Consider the following 23793-nt stretch of genomic DNA (forward strand, 5'->3'; position numbering starts at 1 on the left):
AAATAAGTTACAAGTCGTTTTTGTAAAGGTAGTCATTTCAGTCGAAAGAACGACGTCTAGATGACCATTTTAGAAAACATACTTCCACTTTGAGTTTAACCATAATTTTTGGATATAGTTTCATGTTCATAATAAAAATCATTTTCTCAGAATTACAACTTTTAAATCAAAGTTTATCATAGTTTTTAATTAACTAACCCAAATTAGCTCGCGGTGTTACTACGACGGCGTAAATCCGGTTTTACGGTGTTTTTCGTGTTTCCAGTACCTACATGGAAAAGTTCGGGTCACTACAGTACCTACCCGTTAAATAAATTTCGTCCCGAAATTTTAAGCTGTTGAAGGTGTTGACGAATCTTCTGGAAATAGATGCGGGTATTTCTTCTTCATCTGATCTTCACGCTCCCAGGTGAACTCGGGTCCTCTACGAGCATTCCATCAAACCTTAACAATTGGTATCTTGTTTTGCTTAAGTCTTTTAACCTCACGATCCATTATTTCGACGGGTTCTTCGATGAATTGAAGTTTTTCGTTGATTTGGATTTCATCTAACGGAATAGTGAGATCTTCTTTAGCAAAACATTTCTTCAAATTCGAGACGTGGAAAGTGTTATGTACAGCCGCGAGTTGTTGAGGTAACTCAAGTCGGTAAGCTACTGGTCCGACACGATCAATAATCTTGAATGGTCCAATATACCTTGGATTTAATTTCCCTCGTTTACCAAATCGAACAACTCCTTTCCAAGGTGCTACTTTAAGCATGACCATCTCTCCAATTTCAAATTCTATATCTTTTCTTTTAATGTCAGCGTAGCTCTTTTGTCAACTTTGGGCGGTTTTCAACCGTTGTTGAATTTGGATGATCTTCTCGGTAGTTTCTTGTATAATCTCCGGACCCGTAATTTGTCTATCCCCCACTTCACTCCAACAAATCGGAGACCTGCACTTTCTACCATAAAGTGCTTCAAACGGCGCCATCTCAATGCTTGAATGGTAGCTATTGTTGTAGGAAAATTCTGCTAACGGTAGATGTCGATCCCAACTGTTTCCGAAATCAATAACACATGCTCGTAGCATGTCTTCAAGCGTTTGTATCGTCCTTTCGCTATGCCCATCAGTTTATGGATGATAGGCAGTACTCATGTCTAGACGAGTTATTAATGCTTGCTGTAATGTCTGCCAGAATCTTGAAATAAATCTGCCATCCCTATCAGAGATAATAGAGATTGGTATTCCATGTCTGGAGATGACTTCCTTCAAATACAGTCATGCTAACTTCTCCATCTTGTCATCTTCTCTTATTGGCAGGAAATGTGCTGATTTGGTGAGACGATCAACTATTACCCAAATAGTATCAAAACCACTTGCAGTCCTTGGCAATTTAGTGATGAAATCCATGGTAATGTTTTCCCATTTCCATTCCGGGATTTCGGGTTGTTGAAGTAGACCTGATGGTTTCTGATGCTCAGCTTTGACCTTAGAACACGTCAAACATTCTCCTACGTATTTAGCAACATCGGATTTCATACCCGGCCACCAAAAATGTTTCTTGAGATCCTTGTACATCTTCCCCGTTCCAGGATGTATTGAGTATCTGGTTTTATGAGCTTCTCTAAGTACCATTTCTCTCATATCTCCAAATTTTGGTACCCAAATCCTTTCAGCCCTATACCGGGTTCCGTCTTCCCGAATATTTAGATGCTGCTCCGATCCTTTGGGTATTTCATCCTTTAAATTTCCTTCTTTTAAAACTCCTTGTTGCGCCTCCTTTATTTGAGTAGTAAGGTTATTATGAATCATTATATTCATAAATTTTACTCGAATGGGTTCTCTGTCCTTCCTGCTCAAGGCATCGGCTACCACATTTGCCTTCCCCGGGTGGTAACGAATCTCAAAGTCGTAATCATTCAATAATTCAATCCACCTACGCTGCCTCATATTCAGTTGTTTCTGATTAAATATGTGTTGAAGACTTTTGTGGTCGGTATATATAATACTTTTGACCCCATATAAGTAGTGCCTCCAAGTCTTTAATGCAAAAACAACCGCGCCTAATTCCAAATCATGCGTCGTATAATTTTGTTCGTGAATCTTCAATTGTCTAGACGCATAAGCAATCACCTTCGTTCGTTGCATTAATACACAACCGATACCTTGCTTTGATGCGTCACAATAAATCACAAAATCATCATTCCCTTCAGGCAATGACAATATAGGTGTCGTAGTTAGCTTTTTCTTCAATAACTGAAACGCTTTCTCTTGTTCATCATTCCATTCAAATTTCTTCCCTTTATGCGTTAATGCAGTCAAGGGTTTTGCTATTCTGGAAAAGTCTTGGATGAACCTTCTGTAGTAACCAGCTAGTCCTAAAAACTGGCGTATGTGTTTCGGAATTTTCGGGGTTTCCCACTTTTCAACAGTTTCTATCTTTGCCGGATCCACCTTAATACCTTCTTTGTTCACTATGTGACCGAGGAATTGAACTTCTTCCAACCAAAATGCACACTTTGAAAACTTAGCGTACAATTCTTCCTTCCTCAATACTTCTAACACCTTTCTCAAATGTTCACCGTGTTCTTGGTCATTCTTTGAGTAAATAAGTATGTCATCAATGAAAACAATGACAAACTTGTCAAGGTATGGTCCACACACTCGGTTCATAAGGTCCATGAACACAGCTGGTGCATTAGTTAAACCAAACGGCATGACCATAAACTCCTAATGACCGTAACGTGTTCTGAAAGCAGTCTTTGGAATATCATCTTCTTTCACCCGCATTTGATGATACCCGGAACGTAAGTCAATCTTTGAATAAACAGACGAGCCTTGTAGTTGATCAAATAAGTCGTCGATTCTCGATAGTGGGTAGCGGTTCTTGATGGTAAGTTTGTTCAACTCTCGGTAGTCGATACACAACCTGAATGTACCATCTTTCTTCTTGACAAACAAAACAGGAGCTCCCCACGGTGATGTGCTTGGTCGAATGAAACCACGCTCTAAAAGTTCTTGTAATTGGCTTTGCAGTTCTTTCATCTCGCTGGGTGCGAGTCTGTAAGGAGCACGAGCTATTGGTGCAGCTCCTGGTACAAGATCTATTTGAAATTCAACGGATCGATGTGGGGGTAATCCTGGTAATTCTTTCGGAAATACATCAGGAAATTCTTTTGCAATGGGAACATCATTGATGCTCTTTTCTTCAGTTTGTACTTTCTCGACGTGTGCTAGAACAGCATAGCAACCTTTTCTTATTAGTTTTTGTGCCTTCAAATTACTAATAAGATGTAGCTTCGTGTTGCCCTTTTCTCCGTACACCATTAAGGGTTTTCCTTTTTCTCGTATAATGCGAATTGCATTTTTGTAACAAACGATCTCTGCTTTCACTTCTTTCAACCAGTCCATACCGATTATCACATCAAAACTCCCTAACTCTACTGGTATCAAATCAATCTTAAATGTTTCGCTAACCAGTTTAATTTCTCGATTCCGACATATATTATCTGCTGAAATTAATTTACCATTTGCTAATTCGAGTAAAAATTTACTATCCAAAGGCGTCAATGGACAACTTAATTTAGCACAAAAATCACTACTCATATAGCTTCTATCCGCACCTGAATCAAATAAAACGTAAGCAGATTTATTGTCAATAAGAAACATACCCGTAACAAGCTCCGGGTCTTCCTGTGCCTCTGTCGCATTAATATTGAAAACTCTTCCGCGGCCTTGTCCATTCGTGTTCTCCTGGTTCTGGCAATTTCTAATAATGTGGCCCGGTTTTCCACATTTATAACAAACTACATTGGCATAACTTGCTCCGACACTACTTGCTCCACCATTACTCGTTCCGACACCATTTGTTCCTTTCGTTCTATTAACTCCTGGTCCGTAGACCTCACACTTCGCCGCGCTATGACCATTTCTTTTACACTTGTTGCAAAATTTGGTGCAGAACCCCGAGTGATACTTTTCACACCTTTGGCATAGCTGCTTCTGATTGTTGTTGTTGTTGCGGTTATTATTATTGTTGGGATGATTGTTGTAGTTGCTGTTGTTGTTGTTGTTGTTGTTGTTGGGCCGTTTGTTGTAGTTGCGATTGATGTTGCGATTGTTGGGATAATTGTTGCGATTATTGTTGTAATTGCTTTTATTTTTGTATTGGTGATTCTTATCACCGTTTTCCTCCCACTTTCTTTTGACTTGCTTCACATTGGCCTCTTCAGCAGTCTGTTCTTTAATTCTTTCTTCAATCTGGTTCACTAGTTTATGAGCCATTCTACATGCCTGTTGTATGGAGGCGGGCTCGTGTGAACTTATATCTTCTTGGATTCTTTCCGGTAATCCTTTCACAAACGCGTCGATCTTCTCTTCCTCATCTTAGAATGCTCCCGGACAAAATAGGCACAATTCTGTGAATCGTCTTTCGTACGTGGTAATATCAAATCCTTGGGTTCGTAACCCTCTAAGTTCTGTCTTGAGCTTATTGACCTTGGTTCTGGGACGGTACTTCTCGTTCATCAAGTGCTTGAATACTGACCACGGTAGTGCGTACGCATCGTCTTGTCCCACTTGCTCTAGATAGGTATTCCACCATGTTAACGCAGAACCTGTGAAGGTATGCATAGCGTACTTCACTTTGTCCTCTTCAGTACACTTACTTATGGCAAACACCGATTCGACCTTCTCGGTCCACCGTTTCAATCCGATCGGTCCTTTGGTTCCATCAAATTCCAAAGGTTTGCAGGCAGTGAATTCTTTGTAGGTGCATCCTACACGATTTCTTGTACTGCTAGATCCAAGGTTATTGTTGGTATGTAGCGCAGCCTGTACTGAGGCTATGTTTGAAGCTAGAAAAGTACGGAATTCCTCTTCATTCATATTCACGGTGTGTCGAGTAGTCGGTGCCATTTCCTTCAAAATAGTCAAATGGAACAAGTTAATCATACAGAATATTAAGAGTAGTTAATAGTATTTCGTAGCATAATATGAACTCATTTATAAAAGCTTTTTCTTCATATTAGCGTTTTATAAGTTTAAATTCGGGTAGTACCTACCCGTTAAGTTCATACTTAGTAGCTAATATACAATTCAACTACTACAATTCTATATGAAAAACTGATTATAATAATATTTCGCATTCAAACTTTTACACAATATTTTACAAACTTACAATACCGCTTATTTTACATATAGCATGAAATATAGCACACAATAAATTTGATACAAGATGGTTGTGAAGATAATTCTAGCTAGTACACAAGTCGTTCAGCAAAGCCAATAAAGACACGTAATTCATACGTCCAGAAACAAGTCATGCATTCTGGTTTTACTAGGATTACTTCCCATCCTTGGTCTTGTGGAACATAATTGTTATGGCCGTTGATAAGACAGCGTGTTGTAACGTCGTCAAAGGGACGAGGGTTACGTAATGTCCAACAGTCCCGTAACAATCTAAAAACCTCATTTCTTACCCCAATTACCGACTCCATCACTTGTGGGAACGTTTTGTTTAATAGTTGTAGCCCGATGTTCTTGTTCTCACTTTGGTGAGAAGCGAACATTACTAATCCGTAAGCATAACATGCTTCTTTATGTTGCATGTTAGCCGCCTTTTCTAAATCACGAAGTCCAATATTCGGATATATTGAGTCAAAATAATTTCTTAACCCATTGCGTAAAATAGCATTTGGGTTCCCCGCAATATATGCGTCAAAGTAAACACATCGTAACTTATGGATTTCCCAATGTGATATCCCCCATCTTTCGAACGAAAGCCTTTTATAAACCAAGGCATTCTTGGAACGTTCTTCGAATGTCTTACAAACTGATCTCGCCTTAAATAGTTGTGCCGAAGAATTCTGACCGACTCTAGACAAGATTTCATCAATCATGTCTCCGGGTAGGTCTCTTAAAATATTGGGTTGTCTATCCATTTTGTGTTTTTATACTGTAAAATAGACAAGAGTTAGATTCATAAAAAAAATACTTATTAATACAAGCAATTTTTACATATATCATAAAGCATAAGCACACTATATTACATATATTACACCACACGAATACAACTATCTTATTCCGACTCGCTTGTTTCTTCTTCTTCGGTTTTGGTTCGTTTTGCCAAGTTTCTAGGGATATATGATGTTTCCCTAATACGAGCCATAATTTTCCACATTGGTTTAGAAAAAACCTGGTGGTTTAGAGGTTCCCGGGTCATTGTTACAACTTAAGGACTTCGGGGGTTGACGATGAAATGTCCCGTTCTTATTGATTAAAAACGTTCCATATTAATTGATTTCGTTGCGAGGTTTTGACCTCTATATGAGACGTTTTTCAAAGACTGCATTCATTTTTAAACAAACCATAACCTTTATTTCATCAATAAAGGTTTAAAAAGCTTTACGTAGATTATCAAATAATGATAATCTAAAATATCCTGTTTACACACGACCATTACATAATGGTTTACAATACAAATATGTTACAACAAAATAAGTTTCTTGAATGCAGTTTTTACACAATATCATACAAGCATGGACTCCAAATCTTGTCCTTATTTAAGTATGCGACAGCGGAAGCTCTTAATAATCACCTGAGAATAAACATGCTTAAAACGTCAACAAAAATGTTGGTGAGTTATAGGTTTAACCTATATATATCAAATCGTAACAATAGACCACAAGATTTCATATTTCAATACATATCCCATACATAGAGATAAAAATCATTCATATGGTGAACACCTGGTAACCGACAATAACAAGATGCATATATAAGAATATCCCCATCATTCCGGGACACCCTTCGGATATGATATAAATTTCGAAGTACTAAAGCATCCGGTACTTTGGATGGGGTTTGTTAGGCCCAATAGATCTATCTTTAGGATTCGCGTCAATTAGGGTGTCTGTTCCCTAATTCTTAGATTACCAGACTTAATAAAAAGGGGCATATTCGATTTCGATAATTCAACCATAGAATGTAGTTTCACGTACTTGTGTCTATTTTGTAAATCATTTATAAAACCTGCATGTATTCTCATCCCAAAAATATTAGATTTTAAAAGTGGGACTATAACTCACTTTCACAGATTTTTACTTCGTCGGGAAGTAAGACTTGGCCACTGGTTGATTCACGAACCTATAACAATATATACATATATATCAAAGTATGTTCAAAATATATTTACAACACTTTTAATATATTTTGATGTTTTAAGTTTATTAAGTCAGCTGTCCTCGTTAGTAACCTACAACTAGTTGTCCACAGTTAGATGTACAGAAATAAATCAATAAATATTATCTTGAATCAATCCACGACCCAGTGTATACGTATCTCAGTATTGATCACAACTCAAACTATATATATTTTGGAATCAACCTCAACCCTGTATAGCTAACTCCAACATTCACATATAGAGTGTCTATGGTTGTTCCGAAATATATATAGATGTGTCGACATGATAGGTCGAAACATTGTATACGTGTCTATGGTATCTCAAGATTACATAATATATAATACAAGTTGATTAAGTTATGGTTGGAATAGATTTGTTACCAATTTTCACGTAGCTAAAATGAGAAAAATTATCCAATCTTGTTTTACCCATAACTTCTTCATTTTAAATCCGTTTTGAGTGAATCAAATTGCTATGGTTTCATATTGAACTCTATTTTATGAATCTAAACAAAAAAAGTATAGGTTTCTAGTCGGAAAAATAAGTTACAAGTCGTTTTTGTAAAGGTAGTCATTTCAGTCGAAAAACGACGTTTAGATGACCATTTTAGAAAACATACTTCCATTTTGAGTTTAACCATAATTTTTGGATATAGTTTCATGTTCATAATAAAAATCATTTTCTCAGAATAACAACTTTTAAATCAAAGTTTATCATAGTTTTTAATTAACTAACCCAAAACAGCCCGCGGTGTTACTGCGACGGCGTAAATCCGGTTTTACGGTGTTTTTCGTGTTTCCAGGTTTTAAATCATTAAGTTAGCATATCATATAGATATAGAACATGTGTTTAGTTGATTTTAAAAGTCAAGTTAGAAGGATTAACTTTTGTTTGCGAACAAGTTTAGAATTAACTAAACTATGTTCTAGTGATTACAAGTTTAAACCTTCGAATAAGATAGCTTTATATGTATGAATCGAATGATGTTATGAACATCATTACTACCTTAAGTTCCTTGGATGAACCTACTGGAAAAGAGAAAAATGGATCTAGCTTCAATGGATCCTTGGATGGCTCAAAGTTCTTGAAGCAAAATCATGACACGAAAACAAGTTCAAGTAAGATCATCACTTGAAATAAGATTGTTATAGTTATAGAAATTGAACCAAAATTTGAATATGATTATTACCTTGTATTAGAATGATAACCTACTGTAAGAAACAAAGATTTCTTGAGGTTGGATGATCACCTTACAAGATTGGAAGTGAGCTAGCAAACTTGAAAGTATTCTTGATTTTATGAAACTAGAACTTTTGGAATTTATGAAGAACACTTAGAACTTGAAGATAGAACTTGAGAGAGTTCAATTAGATGAAGAAAATTGAAGAATGAAAGTGTTTGTAGGTGTTTTTGGTCGTTGGTGTATGGATTAGATATAAAGGATATGTAATTTTGTTTTCATGTAAATAAGTCATGAATGATTACTCATATTTTTGTAATCTTATGAGATATTTCATGCTAGTTGCCAAATGATGGTTCCCACATGTGTTAGGTGACTCACATGGGCTGCTAAGAGCTGATCATTGGAGTGTATATACCAATAGTACATACATCTAAAAGCTGTGTGTTGTACGAGTACGAATACGGGTGCATACGAGTAGAATTGTTGATGAAACTGAACGAGAATGTAATTGTAAGCATTTTTGTTAAGTAGAAGTATTTTGATAAGTGTATTGAAGTCTTTCAAAAGTGTATAAATACATATTAAAACACTACATGTATATACATTTTAACTGAGTCGTTAAGTCATCGTTAGTCGTTACATGTAAGTGTTGTTTTGAAACCTTTAGGTTAACGATCTTGTTAAATGTTGTTAACCCAATGTTTATAATAACAAAAGAGATTTTAAATTATTATATTATCATGATATTATGATGTACGAATATCTCTTAATATGATATATATACATTAAATGTCGTTACAACGATAAACGTTACATATATGTCTCGTTTCAAAATCATTAAGTTAGTAGTCTTGTTTTTACATATGTAGTTCATTGTTAATATAATTAATGATATGTTTACTTATCATAATATCATGTTAACTATATATATAACCATATATATGTCATCATATAGTTTTTTTACAAGTTTTAACGTTCGTGAATCACCGGTCAACTTGGGTGGTCAATTGTCTATATGAAACCTATTTCAATTAATCAAGTCTTAACAAGTTTGATTGCTTAACATGTTGGAAACATTTAATCATGTAAACATCAATCTCAATTAATATATATAAACATGGAAAAGTTCGGGTCACTACAGTACCTACCCGTTAAATAAATTTCGTCTCGAAATTTTAAGCTGTTGAAGGTGTTGACGAATCTTCTGGAAATAGATGCGGGTATTTCTTCTTCATCTGATCTTCACGCTCCCAGGTGAACTCGGGTCCTCTACGAGCATTCCATCGAACCTTAACAATTGGTATCTTGTTTTGCTTAAGTCTTTTAACCTCACGATCCATTATTTCGACGGGTTCTTCGATGAATTGGAGTTTTTCGTTGATTTGGATTTCATCTAACGGAATAGTGAGATCTTCTTTAGCAAAACATTTCTTCAAATTCGAGACGTGGAAAGTGTTATGTACAGCCGCGAGTTGTTGAGGTAACTCAAGTCGGTAAGCTACTGGTCCGACACGATCAATAATCTTGAATGGTCCAATATACCTTGGATTTAATTTCCCTCGTTTACCAAATCGAACAACGCCTTTCCAAGGTGAAACTTTAAGCATGACCATCTCTCCAATTTCAAATTCTATATCTTTTCTTTTAATGTCAGCGTAGCTCTTTTGTCGACTTTGGGCGGTTTTCAACCGTTATTGAATTTGGATGATCTTCTCGGTAGTTTCTTGTATAATCTCCGGACCCGTAATCTGTCTATCCCCCACCTCGCTCCAACAAATCGGAGACCTGCACTTTCTACCATAAAGTGCTTCAAACGGCGCCATCTCAATGCTTGAATGGTAGCTGTTGTTGTAGGAAAATTCTGCTAACGGTAGATGTCGATCCCAACTGTTTCCGAAATCCATAACACATGCTCGTAGCATGTCTTCAAGCGTTTGTATCGTCCTTTCGCTCTGCCCATCAGTTTGTGGATGATAGGCAGTACTCATGTCTAGACGAGTTCCTAATGCTTGCTGTAATGTCTGCCAGAATCTTGAAATAAATCTGCCATCCCTATCAGAGATAATAGAGATTGGTATTCCATGTCTGGAGACGACTTCCTTCAAATACAGTCGTGCTAACTTCTCCATCTTGTCATCTTCTCTTATTGGTAGGAAGTGTGCTGATTTGGTGAGACGATCAACTATTACCCAAATAGTATCAAAACCACTTGCAGTCTTTGGCAATTTAGTGATGAAATCCATGGTAATGTTTTCCCATTTCCATTCCGGGATTTCGGGTTGTTGAAGTAGACCTGATGGTTTCTGATGCTCAGCTTTGACCTTAGAACACGTCAAACATTCTCCTACGTATTTAGCAACATCGGCTTTCATACCCGGCCACCAAAAATGTTTCTTGAGATCCTTGTACATCTTCCCCGTTCCAGGATGTATTGAGTATCTGGTTTTATGAGCTTCTCTAAGTACCATTTCTCTCATATCTCCAAATTTTGGTACCCAAATCCTTTCAGCCCTATACCGGGTTCCGTCTTCCCGAATATTAAGATGCTTCTCCGATCCTTTGGGTATTTCATCCTTTAAATTTCCCTCTTTTAAAACTCCTTGTTGCGCCTCCTTTATTTGAGTAGTAATGTTATTATGAATCATTATATTCATAGATTTTACTCGAATGGGTTCTCTATCCTTCCTGCTCAAGGCATCGGCTACCACATTTGCCTTCCCCGGGTGGTAACGAATCTCAAAATCGTAATCATTCAATAATTCAATCCACCTACGCTGCCTCATATTCAGTTGTTTCTGATTAAATATGTGTTGAAGACTTTTGTGGTCGGTATATATAATACTTTTGACCCCATATAAGTAGTGCCTCCAAGTCTTTAATGCAAAAACAACCGCGCCTAATTCCAAATCATGCGTCGTATAATTTTGTTCGTGAATCTTCAATTGTCTAGACGCATAAGCAATCACCTTCATTCGTTGCATTAATACACAACCGAGACCTTGCTTTGATGCGTCACAATAAATCACAAAATCATCATTCCCTTCAGGCAATGACAATATAGGTGCCGTAGTTAGCTTTTTCTTCAATAACTGAAACGCTTTCTCTTGTTCATCATTCCATTCAAATTTCTTCCCTTTATGCGTTAATGCAGTCAAGGGTTTTGCTATTCTGGAAAAGTCTTGGATGAACCTTCTGTAGTAACCAGCTAGTCCTAAAAACTGGCGTATGTGTTTCGGAGTTTTCGGGGTTTCCCACTTTTCAACAGTTTCTATCTTTGCCGGATCCACCTTAATACCTTCTTTGTTCACTATGTGACCGAGGAATTGAACTTCTTCCAACCAAAATGCACACTTTGAAAACTTAGCGTACAATTCTTCCTTCCTCAATACTTCTAACACCTTTCTCAAATGTTCACCGTGTTCTTGGTCATTCTTTGAGTAAATAAGTATGTCATCAATGAAAACAATGACAAACTTGTCAAGGTATGGTCCACACACTCGGTTCATAAGGTCCATGAACACAGCTGGTGCATTAGTTAAACCAAACGGCATGACCATAAACTCGTAATGACCGTAACGTGTTCTGAAAGCAGTCTTTGGAATATCATCTTCTTTCACCCGCATTTGATGATACCCGGAACGTAAGTCAATCTTTGAATAAACAGACGAGCCTTGTAGTTGATCAAATAAGTCGTCGATTCTCGGTAGTGGGTAGCGGTTCTTGATGGTAAGTTTGTTCAACTCTCGGTAGTCGATACACAACCTGAATGTACCATCTTTCTTCTTGACAAACAAAACAGGAGCTCCCCACGGTGATGTGCTTGGTCGAATGAAACCACGCTCTAAAAGTTCTTGTAATTGGCTTTGCAGTTCTTTCATCTCGCTGGGTGCGAGTCTGTAAGGAGCACGAGCTATTGGTGCAGCTCCTGGTACAAGATCTATTTGAAATTCAACGGATCGATGTGGGGGTAATCCCGGTAATTCTTTCGGAAATACATCGGGAAATTCTTTTGCAATGGGAACATCATTGATGCTCTTTTCTTCAGTTTGTACTTTCTCGACATGTGCTAGAACAGCATAGCAACCTTTTCTTATTAGTTTTTGTGCCTTCAAATTACTAATAAGATGTAGCTTCGTGTTGCCCTTTTCTCCGTACACCATTAAGGGTTTTCCTTTTTCTCGTATAATGCGAATTGCATTTTTGTAACAAACGATCTCCGCTTTCACTTCTTTCAACCAGTCCATACCGATTATCACATCAAAACTCCCTAACTCTACTGGTATCAAATCAATCTTAAATGTTTCGCTAACCAGTTTAATTTCTCGATTCCGACATATATTATCTGCTGAAATTAATTTACCATTTGCTAATTCGAGTAAAAATTTACTATCCAAAGGCGTCAATGGACAACTTAATTTAGCACAAAAATCTCTACTCATATAGCTTCTATCCGCACCCGAATCAAATAAAACGTAAGCAGATTTATTGTCAATAAGAAACGTACCCGTAACAAGCTCCGGGTCTTCCTGTGCCTCTACCGCATTAATATTGAAAACTCTTCCACGGCCTTGTCCATTCGTGTTCTCCTGGTTCGGGCAATTTCTAATAATGTGGCCTGGTTTTCCACATTTATAACAAACTACATTGGCATAACTTGCTCCGACACTACTTGCTCCGCCATTACTCGTTCCGACACCATTTGTTCCTTTCGTTCTATTAACCCCTGGTCCGTAGACCTCACACTTCACCGCGCTATGACCATTTCTTTTACACTTGTTGCAAAATTTGGTGCAGAACCCCGAGTGATTCTTTTCACACCTTTGGCATAGTTGCTTCTGATTGTTGTTGTTGTTGCGGTTATTATTGTTGTTGGGATGATTGTTGTAGTTGCTGTTGTTGTTGTTGTTGTTGTTGTTGTTGTTGTTGTTGTTGTTGTTGGGCCGTTTGTTGTAGTTGCGATTGATGTTGCGATTGTTGGGATAATTGTTGCGATTATTGTTGTAATTGCTGTTGTTGTTGTATTGGTGATTCTTATCACCGTTTTCCTCCCACTTTCTTTTGACTTGCTTCACATTGGCCTCTTCAGCAGTCTGTTCTTTAATTCTTTCTTCAATCTGGTTCACTAGTTTGTGAGCCATTCTACATGCCTGTTGTATGGAGGCGGGCTCGTGTGAACTTATATCTTCTTGGATTCTTTCCGGTAATCCTTTCACAAACGCGTCGATCTTCTCTTCCTCATCTTCGAATGCTCCCGGACACAATAGGCACAATTCTGTGAATCGTCTTTCGTACGTGGTAATATCAAATCCTTGGGTTCGTAACCCTCTAAGTTCTGTCTTGAGCTTATTGACCTCGGTTCTGGGACGGTACTTCTCGTTCATCAAGTGCTTGAATGCTGACCACGGTAGTGCGTACGCATCATCTTGTCCTACTTGCTCTAGATAGGTATTCCACCATGTTAACGCAGAACCTGTGAAGGTATGCGTAGCGTACTTCACTTTGTCCTCTTCAGTACACTTACTTATGGCAAACACCGATTCAACCTTCTCGGTCCACCGTTTCAATCCGATCGGTCCTTCGGTTCCATCAAATTCCAAAGGTTTGCAGGCAGTGAATTCTTTGTAGGTGCATCCTACACGATTTCCTGTACTGCTAGATCCAAGGTTATTGTTGGTATGTAGCGCAGCCTGTACTGCGGCTATGTTTGAAGCTAGAAAAGTACGGAATTCCTCTTCATTCATATTCACGGTGTGTCGAGTAGTTGGTGCCATTTCCTTCAAAATAGTTAAATGGAACAAGTTAATCATACAGAATATTAAGAGTAGTTAATAGTATTTCGTAGCATAATATGAACTCATTTATAAAAGCTTTTTCTTCATATTAGCGTTTTATAAGTTTAAATTCGGGTAGTACCTACCCGTTAAGTTCATACTTAGTAGCTAATATACAATTCAACTACTACAATTCTATATGAAAAACTGATTATAATAATATTTCGCATTCAAACTTTTATACAATATTTTACAAACTTACAATACCGCTTATTTTACATAAAGCATGAAATATAGCACACAATAACTTTGATACAAGATAGTTGTGAAGACAATTCTAGCTAGTACACAAGTCGTTCAGCAAAGGCAATAAAGACACGTAATTCATACGTCCAGAAACAAGTCATGCATTCTGGTTTTACTAGGACTACTTCCCATCCTTGGTCTTGTGCAACATAACCGTTATGGCCGTTGATAAGACAGCGTGTTGTAACGTCATCAAAGGGACGAGGGTTACGTAATGTCCAACAGTCCCGTAATAATCTAAAAACCTCATTTCTTACCCCAATTACCGACTCCGTCACTTGTGGAAACGTTTTGTTTAATAGTTGTAGCCCGATGTTCTTGTTCTCACTTTGGTGAGAAGCGAACATTACTAATCCGTAAGCATAACATGCTTCTTTATGTTGCATGTTAGCCGCTTTTTCTAAATCACGAAGTCCAATATTCGGATATATTGAGTCAAAATAATTTCTTAACCCGTTGCGTAAAATAGCATTTGGGTTCCCCGCAATATATGCGTCAAAGTAAACACATCGTAACTTATGGGTTTCCCAATGTGATATCCCCCATCTTTCAAACGAAAGTCTCTTATAAACCAAGACATTCTTGGAACGTTCTTCGAATGTCTTACAAACTGATCTCGCCTTAAATAGTTGTGCCGAAGAATTCTGGCCGACTCTAGACAAGATTTCATCAATCATGTCTCCGGGTAGGTCTCTTAAAATATTGGGTTGTCTATCCATTTTGTGTTTTTAAACTGTAAAATAGACAAGAGTTAGATTCATAAAAAAAATACTTATTAATACAAGCAATTTTTACATATATCATAAAGCATAAGAACACTATATTCCATATATTACACCACACGAATACAACTATCTTATTCCGACTCGCTCGTTTCTTCTTCTTCGGTTTTGGTTCGTTTTGCCAAGTTTCTAGGGATATATGATGTTCCCCTAATACGAGCCGTCGTTGTCCACATTGGTTTAGAAAAACCTGGTGGTTTAGAGGTTCCCGGGTCATTGTTACAACTTAAGGACTTCGGGGGTTGACGATACATATAAAGTTCATCGGGGTTGGAATTAGATTTCTCTATTTTTATGCCCTTTCCCTTATTATTTTCTTTTGCCTTTTTAAATTCAGTTGGGGTAATTTCTATAACATCATCGGAATTCTCGTCGGAATCCGATTCATCGGAGAATTGGTAATCCTCCCAATATTTTGCTTCCTTGGCGGAAACACCATTGACCATAATTAACTTTGGTCGGTTGGTTGAGGATTTTCTTTTACTTAACCGTTTTATTATTTCCCCCACTGGTTCTATTTCTTCATCCGGTTCCGATTCTTCTTCCGGTTCCGATTCTTCTTCCGGTTCCGACTCTTCTTCCGGTTCCTCTTCGGGAACTTGTGAATCAGTCCACAAATCATTCCAATTTACATTTGACTCTTCATTATTATTAGGTGAGTCAATGGGACTTGTTCTAGAGGTAGACATCTATCACATAATATCAAACACGTTAAGAGATTAATATATCACATAATATTCATATGTTAAAAATATATAGTTTCCAACAAAAATGTTAAGCAATCATTTTTAAAGAAAACACGGTCGAAGTCCAGACTCACTAATGCATCCTAACAAACTCGATAAGACACACTAATGCAAATTTTCTGGTTCTCTAAGACCAACGCTCGGATACCAACTGAAATGTCCCGTTCTTATTGATTAAAAACGTTCCATATTAATTGATTTCGTTGTTGGTTTTGACCTCTATATGAGACGTTTTTCAAAGACTGCATTCATTTTTAAACAAACCATAACCTTTATTTCATCAATAAAGGTTTAAAAAGCTTTACGTAGATTATCAAATAATGATAATCTAAAATATCCTGTTTACACACGACCATTACATAATGGTTTACAATACAAATATGTTACAACAAAATAAGTTTCTTGAATGCAGTTTTTACACAATATCATACAAGCATGGACTCCAAATCTTGTCCTTATTTAAGTATGCGACAGCGGAAGCTCTTAATAATCACCTGAGAATAAACATGCTTAAAACGTCAACAAAAATGTTGGTGAGTTATAGGTTTAACCTATATATATCAAATCGTAACAATAGACCACAAGATTTCATATTTCAATACATATCCCATACATAGAGATAAAAATCATTCATATGGTGAACACCTGGTAACCGACAATAACAAGATGCATATATAAGAATATCCCCATCATTCCGGGACACCCTTCGGATATGATATAAATTTCGAAGTACTAAAGCATCCGGTACTTTGGATGGGGTTTGTTAGGCCCAATAGATCTATCTTTAGGATTCGCGTCAATTAGGGTGTCTGTTCCCTAATTCTTAGATTACCAGACTTAATAAAAAGGGGCATATTCGATTTCGATAATTCAACCATAGAATGTAGTTTCACGTACTTGTGTCTATTTTGTAAATCATTTATAAAACCTGCATGTATTCTCATCCCAAAAATATTAGATTTTAAAAGTGGGACTATAACTCACTTTCACAGATTTTTACTTCGTCGGGAAGTAAGACTTGGCCACTGGTTGATTCACGAACCTATAACAATATATACATATATATCAAAGTATGTTCAAAATATATTTACAACACTTTTAATATATTTTGATGTTTTAAGTTTATTAAGTCAGCTGTCCTCGTTAGTAACCTACAACTAGTTGTCCACAGTTAGATGTACAGAAATAAATCAATAAATATTATCTTGAATCAATCCACGACCCAGTGTATACGTATCTCAGTATTGATCACAACTCAAACTATATATATTTTGGAATCAACCTCAACCCTGTATAGCTAACTCCAACATTCACATATAGAGTGTCTATGGTTGTTCCGAAATATATATAGATGTGTCGACATGATAGGTCGAAACATTGTATACGTGTCTATGGTATCTCAAGATTACATAATATATAATACAAGTTGATTAAGTTATGGTTGGAATAGATTTGTTACCAATTTTCACGTAGCTAAAATGAGAAAAATTATCCAATCTTGTTTTACCCATAACTTCTTCATTTTAAATCCGTTTTGAGTGAATCAAATTGCTATGGTTTCATATTGAACTCTATTTTATGAATCTAAACAAAAAAAGTATAGGTTTCTAGTCGGAAAAATAAGTTACAAGTCGTTTTTGTAAAGGTAGTCATTTCAGTCGAAAAACGACGTTTAGATGACCATTTTAGAAAACATACTTCCATTTTGAGTTTAACCATAATTTTTGGATATAGTTTCATGTTCATAATAAAAATCATTTTCTCAGAATAACAACTTTTAAATCAAAGTTTATCATAGTTTTTAATTAACTAACCCAAAACAGCCCGCGGTGTTACTGCGACGGCGTAAATCCGGTTTTACGGTGTTTTTCGTGTTTCCAGGTTTTAAATCATTAAGTTAGCATATCATATAGATATAGAACATGTGTTTAGTTGATTTTAAAAGTCAAGTTAGAAGGATTAACTTTTGTTTGCGAACAAGTTTAGAATTAACTAAACTATGTTCTAGTGATTACAAGTTTAAACCTTCGAATAAGATAGCTTTATATGTATGAATCGAATGATGTTATGAACATCATTACTACCTTAAGTTCCTTGGATGAACCTACTGGAAAAGAGAAAAATGGATCTAGCTTCAATGGATCCTTGGATGGCTCAAAGTTCTTGAAGCAAAATCATGACACGAAAACAAGTTCAAGTAAGATCATCACTTGAAATAAGATTGTTATAGTTATAGAAATTGAACCAAAATTTGAATATGATTATTACCTTGTATTAGAATGATAACCTACTGTAAGAAACAAAGATTTCTTGAGGTTGGATGATCACCTTACAAGATTGGAAGTGAGCTAGCAAACTTGAAAGTATTCTTGATTTTATGAAACTAGAACTTTTGGAATTTATGAAGAACACTTAGAACTTGAAGATAGAACTTGAGAGAGTTCAATTAGATGAAGAAAATTGAAGAATGAAAGTGTTTGTAGGTGTTTTTGGTCGTTGGTGTATGGATTAGATATAAAGGATATGTAATTTTGTTTTCATGTAAATAAGTCATGAATGATTACTCATATTTTTGTAATCTTATGAGATATTTCATGCTAGTTGCCAAATGATGGTTCCCACATGTGTTAGGTGACTCACATGGGCTGCTAAGAGCTGATCATTGGAGTGTATATACCAATAGTACATACATCTAAAAGCTGTGTGTTGTACGAGTACGAATACGGGTGCATACGAGTAGAATTGTTGATGAAACTGAACGAGAATGTAATTGTAAGCATTTTTGTTAAGTAGAAGTATTTTGATAAGTGTATTGAAGTCTTTCAAAAGTGTATAAATACATATTAAAACACTACATGTATATACATTTTAACTGAGTCGTTAAGTCATCGTTAGTCGTTACATGTAAGTGTTGTTTTGAAACCTTTAGGTTAACGATCTTGTTAAATGTTGTTAACCCAATGTTTATAATAACAAAAGAGATTTTAAATTATTATATTATCATGATATTATGATGTACGAATATCTCTTAATATGATATATATACATTAAATGTCGTTACAACGATAAACGTTACATATATGTCTCGTTTCAAAATCATTAAGTTAGTAGTCTTGTTTTTACATATGTAGTTCATTGTTAATATAATTAATGATATGTTTACTTATCATAATATCATGTTAACTATATATATAACCATATATATGTCATCATATAGTTTTTTTACAAGTTTTAACGTTCGTGAATCACCGGTCAACTTGGGTGGTCAATTGTCTATATGAAACCTATTTCAATTAATCAAGTCTTAACAAGTTTGATTGCTTAACATGTTGGAAACATTTAATCATGTAAACATCAATCTCAATTAATATATATAAACATGGAAAAGTTCGGGTCACTACAGACGATACATATAAAGTTCATCGGGGTTGGAATTAGATTTCTCTATTTTTATGCCCTTTCCCTTATTATTTTCTTTTGCCTTTTTAAATTCAGTTGGGGTAATTTCTATAACATCATCGGAATTCTAGTCGGAATCCGATTCATCGGAGAATTGGTAATCCTCCCAATATTTTGCTTCCTTGGCGGAAACACCATTGACCATAATTAACCTTGGTCGGTTGGTTGAGGATTTTCTTTTACTTAACCGTTTTATTATTTCCCCCACCGGTTCTATTTCTTCATCTGGTTCCGATTCTTCTTCCGGTTTCGATTCTTCTTCCGGTTCTGACTCTTCTTCCGGTTCCTCTTCGGGAACTTGTGAATCAGTCCACGAATCATTCTAATTTACATTTGACTCTTCATTATTATTAGGTGAGTCAATGGGACTTGTTCTAGAGGTAGACATCTATCACATAATATCAAACGCGTTAAGAGATTAATATATCACATAATATTCACATGTTAAAAATATATAGTTTCCAACAAAATTTGTTAAGCAAACATTTTTCAAGTAAACACGGTCGAAGTCCAGACTCACTAATGCATCCTAACAAACTCGATAAGACACACTAATGCAAAATTCTGGTTCTCTAAGACCAACGCTCGGATACCAACTGAAATGTCCCGTTCTTATTGATTAAAAACGTTCCATATTAATTGATTTCGTTGCGAGGTTTTGACCTCTATATGAGACGTTTTTCAAAGACTGCATTCATTTTAAAACAAACCATAACCTTTATTTCATCAATAAAGGTTTAAAAAGCTTTACGTAGATTATCAAATAATGATAATCTAAAATATCCTGTTTACACACGACCATTACATAATGGTTTACAATACAAATATGTTACAACAAAATAAGTTTCTTGAATGCAGTTTTTACACAATATCATACAAGCATGGACTCCAAATCTCGTCCTTATTTAAGTATGCGACAGCGGAAGCTCTTAATAATCACCTGAGAATAAACATGCTTAAAACGTCAAAAAAAATGTTGGTGAGTTATAGGTTTAACCTATTGAAGTCAAATCATAATAATAGACCACAAGATTTCATATTTCAATACACATCCCATACATAGAGATAAAAATCATTCATATGGTGAACACCTGGTAACCGACATTAACAAGATGCATATATAAGAATATCCCCATCATTCCGGGACACCCTTCGGATATGATATAAATTTCGAAGTACTAAAGCATCCAGTACTTTGGATGGGGCTTGTTGGGCCCGATAGATCTATCTTTAGGATTCGCGTCAATTAGGGTATCTGTTCCCTAATTCTTAGATTACCAGACTTAATAAAAAGGGGCATATTCGATTTCGATAATTCAACCATAGAATGTAGTTTCACGTACTTGTGTCTATTTTGTAAATCATTTATAAAACCTGCATGTATTCTCATCCCAAAAATATTAGATTTTAAAAGTGGGACTATAACTCACTTTCACAGATTTTTACTTCATCGGGAAGTAAGACTTGGCCACTGTTAATTCACGAACCTATAACAATATATACATATATATTAAAGTATGTTCAAAATATATTTACAACACTTTTAATATATTTTGATGTTTTAAGTTTATTAAGTCAGCTGTCCTCGTTAGTAACCTATAACTAGTTGTCCACAGTTAGATGTACAGAAATAAATCGATAAATATTATCTTGAATCAATCTACGACCCAGTGTATACGTATCTCAGTATTGATCACAACTCAAACTATATATATTTTGGAATCAACCTCAACCCTGTATAGCTAACTCCAACATTCACATATAGAGTGTCTATGGTTGTTCCGAAATATATATAGATGTGTCGACATGATAGGTCGAAACATTGTATACGTGTCTATGGTATCTCAAGATTACATAATATACAATACAAGTTGATTAAGTTATGGTTGGAATAGATTTGTTACCAATTTTCACGTAGCTAAAATGAGAAAAATTATCCAATCTTGTTTTACCCATAATTTCTTCATTTTAAATCCGTTTTGAGTGAATCAAATTGCTATGGTTTCATATTGAACTCTATTTTATGAATCTAAACAGAAAAGTATAGGTTTATAGTCGGAAAAATAAGTTACAAGTCGTTTTTGTAAAGGTAGTCATTTCAGTCGAAAGAACGACGTCTAGATGACCATTTTAGAAAACATACTTCCACTTTGAGTTTAACCATAATTTTTGGATATAGTTTGATGTTCATAATAAAAATCATTTTCTCAGAATTACAACTTTTAAATCAAATTTTATCATAGTTTTTAATTAACTAACCCAAAACAGCCCGCGGTGTTACTACGACGGCGTAAATCCGGTTTTACGGTGTTTTTCGTGTTTCCAGGTTTTAAATCATTAAGTTAGCATATCATATAGATATAGAACATGTGTTTAGTTAATTTTAAAAGTCAAGTTAGAAGGATTAACTTTTGTTTGCGAACAAGTTTAGAATTAACTAAACTATGTTCTAGTGATTACGAGTTTAAACCTTCGAATAAGATAGTTTTATATATATGAATCGAATGATGTTATGAACATCATTACTACCTTAAGTTCCTTGGATAAACCTACTGGAAAAGAGAAAAATGGATCTAGCTTCAACGGATCCTTGGATGGCTCGAAGTTCTTGAAGCAGAATCATGACACGAAAACAAGTTCAAGTAAGATCATCACTTGAAATAAGATTGTTATAGTTATAGAAATTGAACCAAAGTTTGAATATGATTATTACCTTGTATTAGAATGATAACCTACTTTAAGAAACAAAGATTTCTTGAGGTTGGATGATCACCTTACAAGATTGTAAGTGAGCTAGCAAACTTGAAAGTATTCTTGATTTTATGTAACTAGAACTTGTAGAATATATGAAGAACACTTAGAAATTGAAGATAGAACTTGAGAGAGATCAATTAGATGAAGAAAATTGAAGAATTAAAGTGTTTGTAGGTGTTTTTGGTCGTTGGTGTATGGATTAGATATAAAGGATATGTAATTTTGTTTTCATGTAAATAAGTCATGAATGATTACTCATATTTTTGTAATTTTATGAGATATTTCATGCTAGTTGCCAAATGATGGTTCCCACATGTGTTAGGTGACTCACATGGGCTGCTAAGAGCTGATCATTGGAGTGTATATACCAATAGTACATACATCTAAAAGCTGTGTATTGTACGAGTACGAATACGGGTGCATACGAGTAGAATTGTTGATGAAACTGAACGAGGATGTAATTGTAAGCATTTTTGTTAAGTAGAAGTATTTTGATAAGTGTATTGAAGTCTTTTAAAAGTGTATAAATACATATTAAAACACTACATGTATATACATTTTAACTGAGTCGTTAAGTCATCGTTAGTCGTTACATGTAAGTGTTGTTTTGAAACCTTTAGGTTAACGATCTTGTTAAATGTTGTTAACCCAATGTTTATAATATCAAATGAGATTTTAAATTATTATATTATCATGATATTATCATGTATGAATATCTCTTAATATGATATATATATATACATTAAATGTCTTTACAACGATAATCGTTACATATATGTCTCGTTAAAAATCATTAAGTTAGTAGTCTTGTTTTTACATATGTAGTTCATTGTTAATATACTTAATGATATGTTTACTTATCATAGTATCATGTTAACTATATATATATCCATATATATGTCATCATATAGTTTTTACAGGTTTTAACGTTCGTGAATCACCGGTCAACTTGGGTGGTCAATTGTCTATATGAAACATATTTCAATTAATCAAGTCTTAAGAAGTTTGATTGCTTAACATGTTGGAAACATTTAATCATGTAAATATCAATCTCAATTAATATATATAAACATGGAAAAGTTCGGGTCACTACAGTAAATGTTCAAATAATCAAACCTATTCAAACACCGAATTTGTTACTTTATGCAGAGTTGGACCGTTCATATGTTTAGAAGAAAAAACACTGAATGCTCGAGGTTACGCCTATGTAGCTATGGAAAACCAATTAAACCGACTATCTTATGAATGAGATAGATCATATAACTAAGAATACTATCTCACAGGTAAGTCTGTACAGTTTTTATTTTTTAATTTTTTATTTTTAACCTTTTGATAATAAACACTAATTTGTTCGCTATAAAGTATTAAATTGGTATTGAATAAAATTAGGTTTGGCGACCGAAATTATTGATATCATTCAAAAATTTATTACATCACTGCGAAATTTAACGTTTATTCTTAAGGTATAAATATCTTTAATCAATCAACCCAAAATATTTCAAAAATTTGTCATGAGTTAAATTAGGTCATGGAACTGAAATTACTTTACCGAAAGGAGGGGCGCATATTTTTGATAATATTTGATTGATTAAAGTGGGATAAAAGACCAAAAAGATTTTTA

This window comes from Rutidosis leptorrhynchoides, chromosome 1 (genome assembly GCF_046630445.1).
Source record: "Rutidosis leptorrhynchoides isolate AG116_Rl617_1_P2 chromosome 1, CSIRO_AGI_Rlap_v1, whole genome shotgun sequence".
NCBI lineage: Eukaryota > Viridiplantae > Streptophyta > Magnoliopsida > Asterales > Asteraceae > Rutidosis > Rutidosis leptorrhynchoides.